Source organism: Bubalus kerabau, chromosome 14 (genome assembly GCF_029407905.1).
Source record: "Bubalus kerabau isolate K-KA32 ecotype Philippines breed swamp buffalo chromosome 14, PCC_UOA_SB_1v2, whole genome shotgun sequence".
Lineage (NCBI taxonomy): Eukaryota > Metazoa > Chordata > Mammalia > Artiodactyla > Bovidae > Bubalus > Bubalus kerabau.
Window position 1 is genome coordinate 36,190,787 of NC_073637.1, and position 13,286 is coordinate 36,204,072.

Consider the following 13,286-nt stretch of genomic DNA (forward strand, 5'->3'; position numbering starts at 1 on the left):
CATAAAAACAGATATCATGTCAGTGAGGATGTAGGGAAATAGGAAGCTAGCTGCATTGCTACTGGGACTATAAAATAATGCAGCCACTGTGGAAAACAGTGGGCAGTTCCTCAGAGCTAACACAGAATTACCAGGACCCATCAATCCCACTTCTAGTTATGTATCCCAAAGAAGTAAAAACAGGTACTCAAACAAATACACGTACACACATATGTTCATAGCAGCACTATTCAAAATAGACAAAAGGTAGAAACAGCCCAAATGTCTACTGATGGAAGAATGGGTAAGCAAATTATGGTATACTCAAATGATAGAATATTATTCAGCTGTGAAAAAGATTAACTACTAATGCATGCTACAGCATGGAAGAAGCTTGAAAATACTGTGCTAAGTAAGAGACCAGACATAAAAGGTCACATATTGTCTGATTCCTTTTATAATGAAATGTCCAGGAGAGGTAAATTCACCGAGACAGAACAAAGACTGGTGTTTGCAGGGGCTGCCAAGACAGGGAAATGGGAGCAGCTTTTAATGGATACAGAGTTTCCTTCTGGGCTAACAAAAATCTTTTGGAACTAGATAGAAATGGTTTCCTTCTAATCAACGTTGTGCATATCATTCTATATTTTATTTGCATTTAAAATATATATACCCTGCCCTAAAACTTTATTTTCTGTGTGAATAATTTTATCTCATTCTGTAGTCCTTTTCTCTCTCTGTTCCATCTCTGTTATGCTTCTTTCTTTTCCTAGACTAAACTTTATTTTGCTGAAACAAATTTTGCTATAATCTATTAGGAAAGAAAAGTAGACATAAAAACTCTAGGACACATATGTTGAAGTTATCCCTTTGCTGTTGTTGTTGTTGTTGCTGAGTTGCCAGTTATGTCTGACTTCTTTGCAACCCCAAGATCTATAGTCTGCCAGGCTCCTCGGTCCATAGAACTTCCCAGACAAGAATACCAGAGTGGGTTGCCATTTCCTTCTCCAGGGGATCTTCCCAATCCAAGAACTGAACTCATGCGTCTTGCACTGGGAGGTGATTCTTTACCAGCGAGCCACCAGCGAAGCCCAAAGTTAACCCTACTCTGCATTAACTGTAACAAACACAGTTAAATTATTTTTTATTTGGAGTGTATCAATATTCTACGCTACATAAAATCTACCAGATGTAATCAAGCAAATTTTTCAGTACATTTTAAATGCCTCTAAAGTCAAATTAGTGTCAATAGATAAATCACAAAGCCTAGAGTAAAACAGTAATGATGGCAAGGGAAATAAGACGAGTTGTCACTTTTAGCCATGTTTACTTTTTAGACAAGTTAGTTATTAGCTAAATGTATCAGAATACAGCATGTATTTTTCCAGCATATTTTAATGGAAATTCACTATTTATACCTTCATATCACCTTTCAAGTTATTAAAGTCAAGAGAAAACAACACATAAATGTTGCCCTACAAGTCTTAACTATGAATTTAACTAGCAATACAAACAGCACCCTTATATTTAAAGGGTTGTTAATTACAGTACATGAGACTTAAAAAGAGGTCAATGGAAGATTTTATGTTCATGGTTATTTTAACCCACCAAGAGATTTTCTTGTAACAAACCTGTTTAAAAGCCACAGTTAACACAAAAATTTATTTCCACATAATCAGAGGGTTGAAATATCTCTATTATTTAAAATGTTATTTTAAAAATACTGATTCTAATATGGTCTTTGACCAAACACATCACTTAAATAACAAAAACTTTTTTCAAAGGCCAAATTAAAAAAAAAAAAACTTCATAAAATGAAATTAAAAGTCTATGCCCAAAGCCACCCATGCTAATAACTCTGCATTGTTAAACGGAAGTATGCTGATCCTCATCTCTTATCAATTTTAACATTAGCTTCTTCATAACAAAACTATGTCTCTACAGAGCATGCATTTACAATGAAAACTGGGAAAATTTAATTACGTTTGTGAAATTCTAATTCATTTAGATGTGTATACATAAATTCTAGCACTTTAATGAGGAAAAATGAGGACTTTTTGACATATCACCTATCATGGATGCAAAATGTTTCTAAATGTGTACCATTCACAAATGGAATGCCAACACTTGTAAGCAGTTTAATCATTTTTCTAAATGGACTACATATTTTAAGTCTATTCAGTGGCCGTTTTAACAGTGAAGTAGGGGTTAACTGTAATCAGAAACCAAGCCCTCCTTAAGAAGGATCAAGAGGAAATGGTAACGTTTGGAAAATCCCAAATATTTTAAACACAGGAACATACCCAGTTTTGACAAGCTATATGACCATGGCGTAAATGCTTCCATCTTCAGTAGCTGTTAAAACAAGCAGTCCTTTCCAACTTTGACAGAGAACAGAATTCATTTCCCCTATACAGCTGCATTGTTTCAAAGTCTGTTAAACGTAAGTGTGACAGGATTGATTTTTGGGGGAAGCAGAGATATTTACTGTATTGTCCTAAAGGACCTAATTTAAAAATAAATAAGGAAAGGTGTGTGTACACACGTGTGTGTGTGTGTGTGTGTGTGTGTGTATGTGTGCGTGTTGGGGGAGATGAAGGGAGGAAGGGCAAAGTTAAAAAAAGAAGGAAAACAACAGGATAATCAAAACCATACGCAGACATTAAAGCACACAAACTATGTAGATGCTTTTTTAAAAGCTTGTTTTTGGTATGGTACTAAGATCAATGCTCAGAACAATGTATCAAAGAAAAATTGACAAATGAAAAAACAAAACACATTCTGAATAGACAGCCAACAGGAATTTGCTATATGGCTCAGGAAACTCAAACAGGGGCTCTGTATCAATCTAGAGGGGTTGGATGGAGAGGGAGATGGGAGAGAGGTTCAAAAGGGAGAGGATATATGTATACCTATGGCTGATTCATGTTGAGGTTTGACAGAAAACAAAATTCTGTAAAGCAACTATCCTTCAATAAAAAAATAAATTAAAAGAAAAAAAGAATGCCACATAGGCAAAGAGGACGTAAGCATGAAAGAGTTTAAAGATGAAGAAAATACAGTGGGGGAGGGTAGAACACACGTCAAAGGGGAACTTTAGGAAAGGAGGGGGCAACTTGTTCCTGTGAAAGTATCAGATAGTAAATATTTTAGGGTTCATGGGCCACAAGGGCTCTGTCGACCCTTTCACTGTCCTGCAAAATGATGCTCTGAAAAATACTCCAAGAAATACTCAACTCTGCCATTGTAGTGCAAAACAGCTGTAGATAATCATGTAAACAGATGAGGCTAGATGTTTTCCAATAAAACTTTACTTACAAAAAGACAAAAAAACAAAACAAAACAAAAAAAAACCACACAACACATCCTGGTAGGAAATATTTACAAATCAGCACATCTGATAAGACTTCTGACCAGAATATGGAAAGAACTCTCGAAACTACAAAAACAAAACAAAACAAAACATTTTTTTAATAAGTAAAAGATTTAAATAGGCTCTTCACCAAAGAATATATGCACATAATACATAAGCTCATGATATTTATCTATGAGAAAATAAAGTTATGTTCATATGATCTGTAGGCAAAAGTTTACAGCAGTCTTATTCATAACTGCCAGAACCTGGAAACAACCCACATGTCTTTTAAGTGAGTGGATAAATAAACTGTGACACAACATACTACAGAATATTATCAACAATAAAAAGGAATGAACTGATACCACAACAGCCAGACCCACAAAGCTGTGAGACTTCATTTCTGTGACATTCTAGAAGAGGTGAAAACTACAGCAACAGATCAGGGCTTGTGAGCTGCTAAGCGTGATGGCTGAAGTTGCCTAAAAAGAGCACCGTAAAACTTGGAGCGGGGTGGGGTGGAATAGAACTGTTCTATATATAGTAGTTATGTGACGTGTCAAGTCACATCAGTGATGTATGCCTCTTTGCAACCCTATGGACTGTAGCCCACCAGGCTCCTCTGTCCATGGGGATTCTCCAGGCAAGAATACTGGAGTGGGTTGCCATGCCCTTCTCCAGGGGATTTTCCCAACCCAAGGATCAAACCTGCGTCTCTTATGTCTCCTGCATTGGCAGGCAGGTTCTTCACCACTAGCGCCACCTGGGAAGCCCCTACGTGACTGTATCTGTCTATATATATTTGCCAAAACACACAGAATTGGACATTTTTAAATGGATTATTCTGCATGTAATATATAAATTTTTTAAATGTTTAACATGATATCAAGAAAATACTGGCCATTATGAGGAGTGTACTGGAAAAAAAGGTACTTTTTACACTATAAAACTTTTTCCCATCACTTGAATACTATATGTAATACTGCTGGATCCAACAATGGCAAAACATAAATAGAGAAGACTTAAAGAATGGTACAAAAATGGTAAAGGGAAAGGATGTTGCTGTGTGAAACGCACAGCAGATGTAACTCAAGTCTCTATTACCAGGAAAAATACAGATGGACAGAACATTACCTCAGCTGCCAATCTCAGATCACTGGGGAAAAGTTATCATTTAGAGCTTTCAAGTTTTACACTTAAGACTGAGAGCCAACTTAACTCTTCTCTCAAATACAGTACACAGAGTGGGAAGGGGAGGGGAGAGAAGAAACATATGAGCAAAAAACCATGAAATACATGGGGAAATGTTGAATCAACTTTAATCTGAAGATAATAGCAATTCTGACTTTAAAAGGAAAATTATAATTTTTTGGAGAGAAAATGCAGTGAATTGGAAACAGCAAAACAGAGAGTCAAGGGGACCTTGGAGAACTAAAGCAGATGGTATATACTAAAGTCCATAAATGCTGAAGTGTAAAAATGCTAATTAAGAGTTGTACTCTCTCGAGCTATAAACAAGGAACATGTGAGCTTTCACGTCCGTGTGCTAATCCCATAGATGACTATTGTCACGGGGCCATAAATGAAAAACCCTGTTTGTCTGACAGCACAGCTTAAACTCTGTTGACCACTCTATTATTCATTACCCCACAACACTTAAAGAACAGTTTTATACCAAAAAACAGAAGGAGCAAGGCAATATTCTACCTTCTAACAGAAGATTCTATAAAATAAACAACTTTGTTTGCAGTCCGTGCCTATCGGCGTAGGAATTCTGAGGTAGGGAAGCTCCCTTCTGTTTGTGTGCTCTGATGTGGTCACCAGTGTTTGATGCCCATCTGGAGTTTCAGTACAATGGCTGAACGATGTGGTTCTTTACCACAGACCTTTCTAGTTTTTTTCCATTTTAAGGTATCTCATTTGAGGCAAACAGTTATCCAATAGGGAAAGAGAATAACTGATACAGAAAAATATGTTCACTTCAATCCAATGAATGTTTATGGATTGGACATAACATGCTGGATTGTATCATCAATTTGTATCACAGATGACTTTACAAAACAATTGTTTCCTCAGTTGTTGCCACCCTAGGGACTACAGTCTGCCAGGATCCTCTGTCCATGGGATTCTCCAGGCAAGAACACTGGAGTGGGTAGCCATTCCCTTCTCCAAGGTATCTTCCTGACCCAGGGATTGATCCTGGGTCTCCTGCATTGCAGGCAGATTTTTTTTACCATCTGAGTCACCAGGGAAGCCATATTAAACAGATAACACTGTAAATAATAAGTCCAAAGAATAAAGTCCTGTTCTAGTTGGAAACAAAGAATCTCTACATAAAGTCAATCATATTTGTTCCTTTCTCTGAATATCTGTATCATTTCTAAATCATCTAATTCAGAACCAAATTATATAGCACACTGTTCTTTTTTAGCCCAGAGTATTCTTTCACAGGAACCCCCTCATCTATGGACTTTTAGAACATTAACAATTAAATCTTGTATCTTCCATGGTGCCCATCCATTTTCAATTAGACATTTAAAAAAAATTTTACTGACATACAGCTGATTTACAATGTGTGTTAATTTCTGCTGTGCAGCAAAGTGACTCAGTTATATATATATTCTCTTTCATATTTTTTCCAATATGGTCAGACATAAATGTTTTTAAATGCCTTTCAAGCATTCAACACTACAGATTCCAATGTCATTTCTGCCTCCAGAAACCTGTATTGGTGGCAGAGCAGTTCTCTAAATTTTCTTTCGCAATGTAAAGGAAGACAAGCAAAGGGGAAAATTAGTAAATCTGACCATAAAAGAAGATAAATAAAAACATACAGAAAGATATTAATTAGCCAACAAAATCATTTTCGGTGAAAGATCCCTTAACCATCACCATTCATTTTGGTAAAAGATGGAGGGTGAGGTACAGGGAAGGGGAGGAATAAAATGAACAAACACTGATCTGAATCAACGCAAGTCCGCACCTGGGAGGTGAATTGGGGGAGCTTTAAGTAACAGCTCCCGAAACCTGAGTCAGGGGCCTTCCTACCAGCACCGTCATTCTCTACACCGCCTTCCCTCGAAAGCCACAGGCTCCACTCCAGGTCTCCACGCGGAATCTGTGCAGCTCCCCAAAGCCCATGAGAGCCCTCGTGCCACCACAGTGCTCGTGTGCTGCATTTGAGGGAAAGAAGTGGTAGAAAAGTGAAGGATGTGGAGAGAGGACAGAGGCTAGTGAAAGTATACTGTTCTAAAGCAGTGAAGGGAGCAGGCAACACTTAGGGACTAGGGTTACAGAGCATCTACACCGGGAGTCACACAGCACCTAACACAAATTATGAATCTAAGAAATAACAACGTTAAGGATATTCAGTGTTTCCATGTGAACTACCTCTATAAGACCTTAGTCACAACTGACTATTCAGAAAGGGCTCAAGACTGAAATATTTAGTCCAATACTCAAGGGCTCTGGTAAGGAAAGGAAAAAAAAAACAACAAAAACTGTTTTAATTCTCAATTGCAAGGCTTTTTCCCTAAGTACTTGATTCAGAATTATATTTCCATTACCTGCATGAGTACATGTCTGTAAATAAGATTCGGAAAACAAGAAACACCACCCTATGAAATTAAGCGGCCATTTTTTTTTTTAAGTTACTTGGGGGGTTTCCCTGAGGGTCTTGTGGCTAAGACTCTGTGTTCCCAATGCAGGGGGCCTGGGTTTGATCCCTGGTCAGGGAACAAGATCCCACATGCCACAACTAAGACAAATAAATAAGCTTTTTATTTTTTTTTTTTAAGTTACTTGGAAGGATAGCTTGGGGAAACTTACTGCTGCTGCTGCTACATCACTTCAGTCGTGTCCGACTCCGAGCGACCCCATAGACAGAAGCCCACCAGGCTGCGCCATCCCTGGGATTCTCCAGGCAAGAATACTGGGGTAGGTTGCCATTTCCTTCTCCAATGCATGAAAGTAAAAAGCGAAAGTGAAGTCACTCAGTCCTTAGCGACTCCATGCACTGCAGCCTACCAGGCTCCTCTGTCCATGGGATTTGCCAGGCAAGAGTACTGGAGTGGGTTGCCATTGCCTTCTCTACCTTAATATGCTAAAGATTCATAAATGCAAAATGTAGGATAGTAGTGGTCAGTATACTCTAATCCTATGGTCTTCCCAGGTGACACTAGTGATAAAGAACCTGCCTACGAATGCAAGAGACTTAATAAGAGTTGTGGGTTCAATCCCTGGGTCAGGAAGAATCCCCTGGAGGAGGGCATGACAACCCACTTCAGTATTCTTGCCTGGAGAATCCCATGGACAGATGAGCCTGGCGGGTCACAAAGTCCATAGGGTCACAAAGAGTTGGACCTGACTTAAGTGACTTAGCATGCACACATACTCTAAGTCTATACACAACATCCTGTAATTGACATGGCAAAGCAGAAATCTCCTATAGTTCTTCAAAAGGAAAAGAAAACCCAAATATGTTTCACTGTATGCATGACCTTCAAAACACCATACCAACTCTTTAGGTCACGAGGGAAGATTCTTTTTGAGAAAGAAATGTAAGTTACTAGTAGCCTAGATTCTTCCCTTTAACCACTGCTATTCCTTTAATACAAATTCCTAAAACCATTCTCTTCTCCCTCTTCTGTAACACTGACCTTGATTCAGCTTCTGTGTTTCTTTAAAAGACACTGAATACTGTTTTGAAATGAAATAAATGCAAAATAACAGCATTTGTGAAATTAATATGAAAACTTTTGTACCGATTTCTGAAGCTCTGTGGGAATAATGGTAGTAAGCACTACTATTTTTTCTCTTTTTTTCCTCAGGAGGTGGACTACATTTCCAGATATACTCAAAAGACTACCAACAGAGTAATAGTTACACCAATAATATATATAAATAGCACTGCTGGGAGTAGAACATAGATTTTGGAGTTACTGCACAGAGGGGCCAATAATCACAGTACTCCAGCTTTTAGTAAAAAACCAGTTCACAGGTACAAAGAGTTTCAATTTAAATGTTTGATAATCAGTTTCCAAGTATTAAGTAGTACTATTTAAACTGTTTGAAAATTCTTTCTGTAAAATAATCACATATCTAAAATGTTAAGGATGTTTTGAAAATTATTTTTACAAAGGAGCTAAGTGAAAAACTATTATACAGACCTTGCTAAAATAAAAATAACAGAGGTAACAATAAAACATACCCAAGCCATACTATGACTTCAAGAAGATACTATTCCCCACCACCACCAAATTGACACATATAAGACTATATTCTCAACTCTAAATGACATTCGATCAACATTTCTAGTTCTAAAAATTCGACTTTATGAATTCTGTGTGTGGTATTTGTGTGTGTGTGTGTGTGTGGCCTCATAATGTGCAAAATTGTGTTAAACAGAAGCAGATGCTGTTGAAATGAACTCGATATAGATTCAGAAGTAGAAGACACAGGCCTCTGCTCTCAGGAAGATATCAAAAGAAGATCAGGAAGTGAGATAAATAATAAAAGAATTTACTGATGTTCTAAGAACTGTGCAAGGTATGACAGCTTATATACCAAATGGAAGGTATAGAGAACAGCAGCAACAATTTCATTAAAATGTGAAATAAAAGTGTGCTGGCTTAGTCCAGAAAGTTAAATGAGGCTTAATCTCCTAAGCTGTAAAGCACAAATAGGATTTGGATAGGCAGAAAGACTCCCGGAACCAAGGATCAGTCAACACTGGCTAAAGAAGTCTGGCTGAGTACAACACAAGGAGGCTAAAACATACGCAGGACTGGAACTTCAGCCTGGCCCGGTGGCAATTTTAAAACACTGAAAAATTCAGGGAGGAATTCGAGATAGAGTTTTAAGAAGCATGATCACCAAGGGATGTGAGGGGCAGATCAAAGACCAAAAAAGGTAAATTGTACATAATCAAATAAGGTAAAGAAATACAGCCATTATGTAGGTTTTCAAGTCAAAGAATACCTATTACTGAGGCTAAAATGACTGGTTATCTGTATCAAGGAAATTTATCAATTCTTCACTTTATTCTTCGTATAAGGCAGCTTAAGTACAGTTCTGATGTTTTTTAAAACTTTCTACTATATTTCTAAAGTGTCACATAACTAATGGTATTTATGTAAAAATCTAATTAAGAAAAATTAGGATAGTTGTTGTTATTGGCCCAAAGCCTTTCTCGAAAGGAAAAAATGCTGCTTTACAGTTTTGTTGATTCTGTTAGGCCGTAAGGGTGCCATGTGAGCACCAGAAGAAATCAGTTTTTGATTGGTCAATATAACTAACCCCTCCTAAAACTGATGATTCACTTTATTATTCCTCATGGGTAAGTCTAGTTTGGAAATGTACCTGGTTTGTTTATATTAGGTAAATATGCCATTTAAAAACAAAATTAATATCTCTGACATAATAACTACTTAACTAAAATAGTTCAGTTCAGTCACTGAGTAGTGTCCAACTCTTAGCAACCCCATGGACTGCAGCACGCCAGGCTTCCCTGTCCATCACCAACTCCCAGAGCTTGCTCAAACTCATGTCCATTGAGTAGGTGATGCCATCCAACCATCTCATCCTCTGTTGTCCCCTTCTCCTCCTGCCTTCAATCTTTCCCAGCATCAGGGTCTTTTCAAATGAGTCAGTTCCTCGCATCAGGAGGTCAAAGTATTGGAGTTTCAGCTTCAGCATCAGTCCTTCGAATGAATATTCATGACTGATCTCATTTAGGATGGACTGGTTGGATCTCCTTGCAGTCCAAGGGACTCCGAAGAGTCCTCTCCAACACCACAGTTCAAAAGCATCAATTCTTCGGTGCTCAGCTTTCTTTATGGTCCAACTCTCACATCCATACATGACTACTGGAAAAACCATGGCTTTGACTAGAAGGACCTTTGTTGGCAAAGTGATGTCTCTGTTTTTAATATGCTGTCTAGGTTGGTCATAGCTTTTATTCTAAGGAGCAAGCGTCTTTTAATTTCATGGCTGCAGTCACAATCTGCAATGATTTTGGAGGCCCCCCAAATAAAGTCTGTCACTGTTTCCACTGTTTCCACATCTATTTGCCATGAAGTGATGGGACCCGATGCCATGATCTTAGTTTTCTGAATGTTGAGTTTTAAGTTTAAACTTAAAAGTAAAAAGTTTAAGCCAACTTTTTCACTCTGTCCTTTTTTAAATTTTTTATTATTTTTTAAAAATCTTCCTGTATTTTTTTTTTTTTTTTACTTTACAATATTGTGTTGGTTTTGCCATACATCATCCTCTTTCACTGTCATCAAGAGGTTCTTTAGTTCTTCTTCGCTTTCTGCCATAAGGGTGGTGTCATCTGCATATCTGAGGTTATTGATATTTCTCCTGGCAATCCTGATTCCAGCTTGTGCTTCTTCCAGCCCAGTGTTTCTCATGATGTACTCTGCATAGAAGTTAAATAAGCAGGGTGACAATATACAGCCTTGACGTACTCCTTTCCCAATCTGGAACCAGTCTGTAGTTCCATGTCCAGTTCTAACTGTTGCTTCTTGACCTGCATACAGAACTAAACTAAACATACATAGAACTGCATAACTAAAATAGTAAATGTTCCAAAAAATACTACTACAGTCCTAAATTAAAAAAAAAAAAAGAGGTTTATAATGTTCTTCATACTTCCCATTTCTGTCCTACTAACTACATTATACATTTGCTAGTTTCTTTATATTTATCAGTGTACCTAACAAACATGTAATATTTTAAATGCTTTGTAATTTTTTTAATATATTTATTTTATTTGGCTGCACTGGGTTTTAGTTGTGGCATGTGGGATCTAGTTCCTTGACCAGGGATTGAACCCAGGCCCCCTACACTGGCTTAGCCACTGGACCACCAGGGAAGTTCCATAATTTTTTTATGTATTATCAAAATGCACAGATTTCACTTAAAATTCATACTCATTTGACACACTGATTTATTCTGAAATATTCCACATAAATTCAATTTTTTTAACTCATATAGTTTAAACATACTTTGGAAGATGTTCATTTAAGGAAGCCAGTAGTACACCTAGTTCTTTTGTAAAACTAAGATGCACAGATGTAGAGTGAGTATCAGCCCTGATTAATGTGCTGTAGTTTGCTCTTTGTAGATGGTGGTACTAAAAAGTGGCTTATAAGCATGGTTTGAAAGCACTTCTATCGTAAGAGATCAGAGAAGTACTGTAAGTTGGAAATTCAGTTTTCTAATTAGTGAATACATGATGCTGAGTAGCACAAAGCCAATTAATCCACAGCAAGTTACACTGCTTATTCCCTGCCAGGATAAGGTAACAAGACCTAGCAGAAGGCACACAATCGTCAAAACCATCCTTCAACGTGAATCTTGCTTCTGCCAATGATTCGTTTAAGATACAGCCAAACATTCCTAACAATGAACGCACGTGTAGTGGGGACAGACAGGGCTGCTATTACTAACCTCCTAAGCATACCATGAGTCGCAACGAGACAACTTGAGTAGGATTCTGTCCCTTCCCTGCTGGCCTGCGGGGTACAACAAGAAGCTACCAAGTGTGAAAGGCAGAACAGTGCCTCATCCAGTGCCTTCCTTTTTTCCAGGTTATAAGGTGAATACTGTAAAACACACAGAATAAAAAAGTGAGAGCTAGGAAAAGAAAGCAGATAAAGGAAGAATATTCCTTTGGCAAATTTTAGGCTTTCTTTCATGGAATTTTCTAGGAATTATTTTCCACATGTGAGGAAATTATAAATAACAAACAACTATAAAATTAAAACTTACTGAAGTTCTGTAAGTGCATATCCTACTTCAAAAGACCCTTGTATATACACACAAACACACACATGTATGTATGTCTGTTTACATCCTTTCTACAGCAGACTTCTGGCAGCTAAAAGAAGACTTGGGCCATAGGAGAATCAGCCACTGGGTCTTACAGAATCCCTGCTCTTACGAACACCTTCATTTAATTATGACCATGCTTCTCAGCCACCACTGCTTCACCTGGACATATCCTAAGAGAGTATCTTTCATGGGAAAAGATCAACTCTTCTGGAGCAAAAAAAAAACAAATCTGAACTTGTGTTACAAAGTAATGGACTTGAGGTGAACATATCTGGTTCCTCCACTTGCATTGCTTATTCTTTGTTTCTAAGAAATAATACTCTAAAGAGGCGAGAAAGAGAAAAAAATGAGAAAGACAAAGAGGGGGGAGATACCTTAAAGGAACAGAAGCTACAATTAGAAGCTCATGATAAAAAGAAAATGCAAGATATCAGTAAAAAAAAAAAAAAACAACAACAAAAGAAAAAACTGAAGTTTATCAAGACTGGTGTCAGGATCGGCTTTTTAAAATTCTAGACAAGTGATTTAAAATTAAATAAAAATCTCACATAACCTTTATTAATGTTCTGGGTGATAATGATCCATGTGCACTGAAATGAAGTTAAAATAAAAGGGAAGCACAACATCTAATATATTTAACACTAAACTGTACATTTCAAAACTGTCAAGATGGTAAATTTTACATCTTTTTTACCACAATAATAAAAGTAAATAAAGGTAAAGATTCCATAAACCAATTTAGGATTTTTATACACTTAAAACAGTGCCATCATACCTGCAGCAGCAATGGATGGACTTAAGAGATTATCATACTGAGTGAAGTGAGTCAGACATGGAAAGACAAATATATGATATTATTTATATGTGGAATCTAATATATGATAAAAAATAAACTTATTTACAAAACATAAACAGATCTACAGGCATAGAAAACAACCTTATGGCTGTCACTGGGGAAAGGAGAGGAAGAGATAAATTAGGAGTTTGGGATTAGCAAATACAAGCTACTGCATATAAAACAAATAAACAACAAAGTCCTACTGCATATTACTGGGAACTATATTCAGTATCTTGCAATAACCTGTAATGAAAAAGAACATATATATATATATAT

General features: G+C 37.1%; 1 protein-coding gene across 14 annotated transcripts in view; it reads right to left on the bottom strand.

Annotated features, from left to right (window-relative positions):
• Positions 1-13,286, bottom strand: part of NCOA2 (nuclear receptor coactivator 2) — a 285,913-nt gene that overhangs the window by 239,145 nt on the left and 33,482 nt on the right. For 2 of the 14 annotated variants that reach the window (XM_055546227.1, XM_055546224.1), the window contains one exon: positions 11,789-11,943. The exons of 11 other annotated variants lie outside the window; for them this stretch is intronic. The gene's annotated coding sequence lies outside the window, so the exon portion shown is untranslated. Of the gene's footprint in view, positions 1-6,317; positions 6,508-7,162; positions 9,444-11,788; positions 11,944-13,286 lie in introns of those variants that run through there. One more of the 14 variants, XM_055546226.1, reaches the window with a different exon arrangement.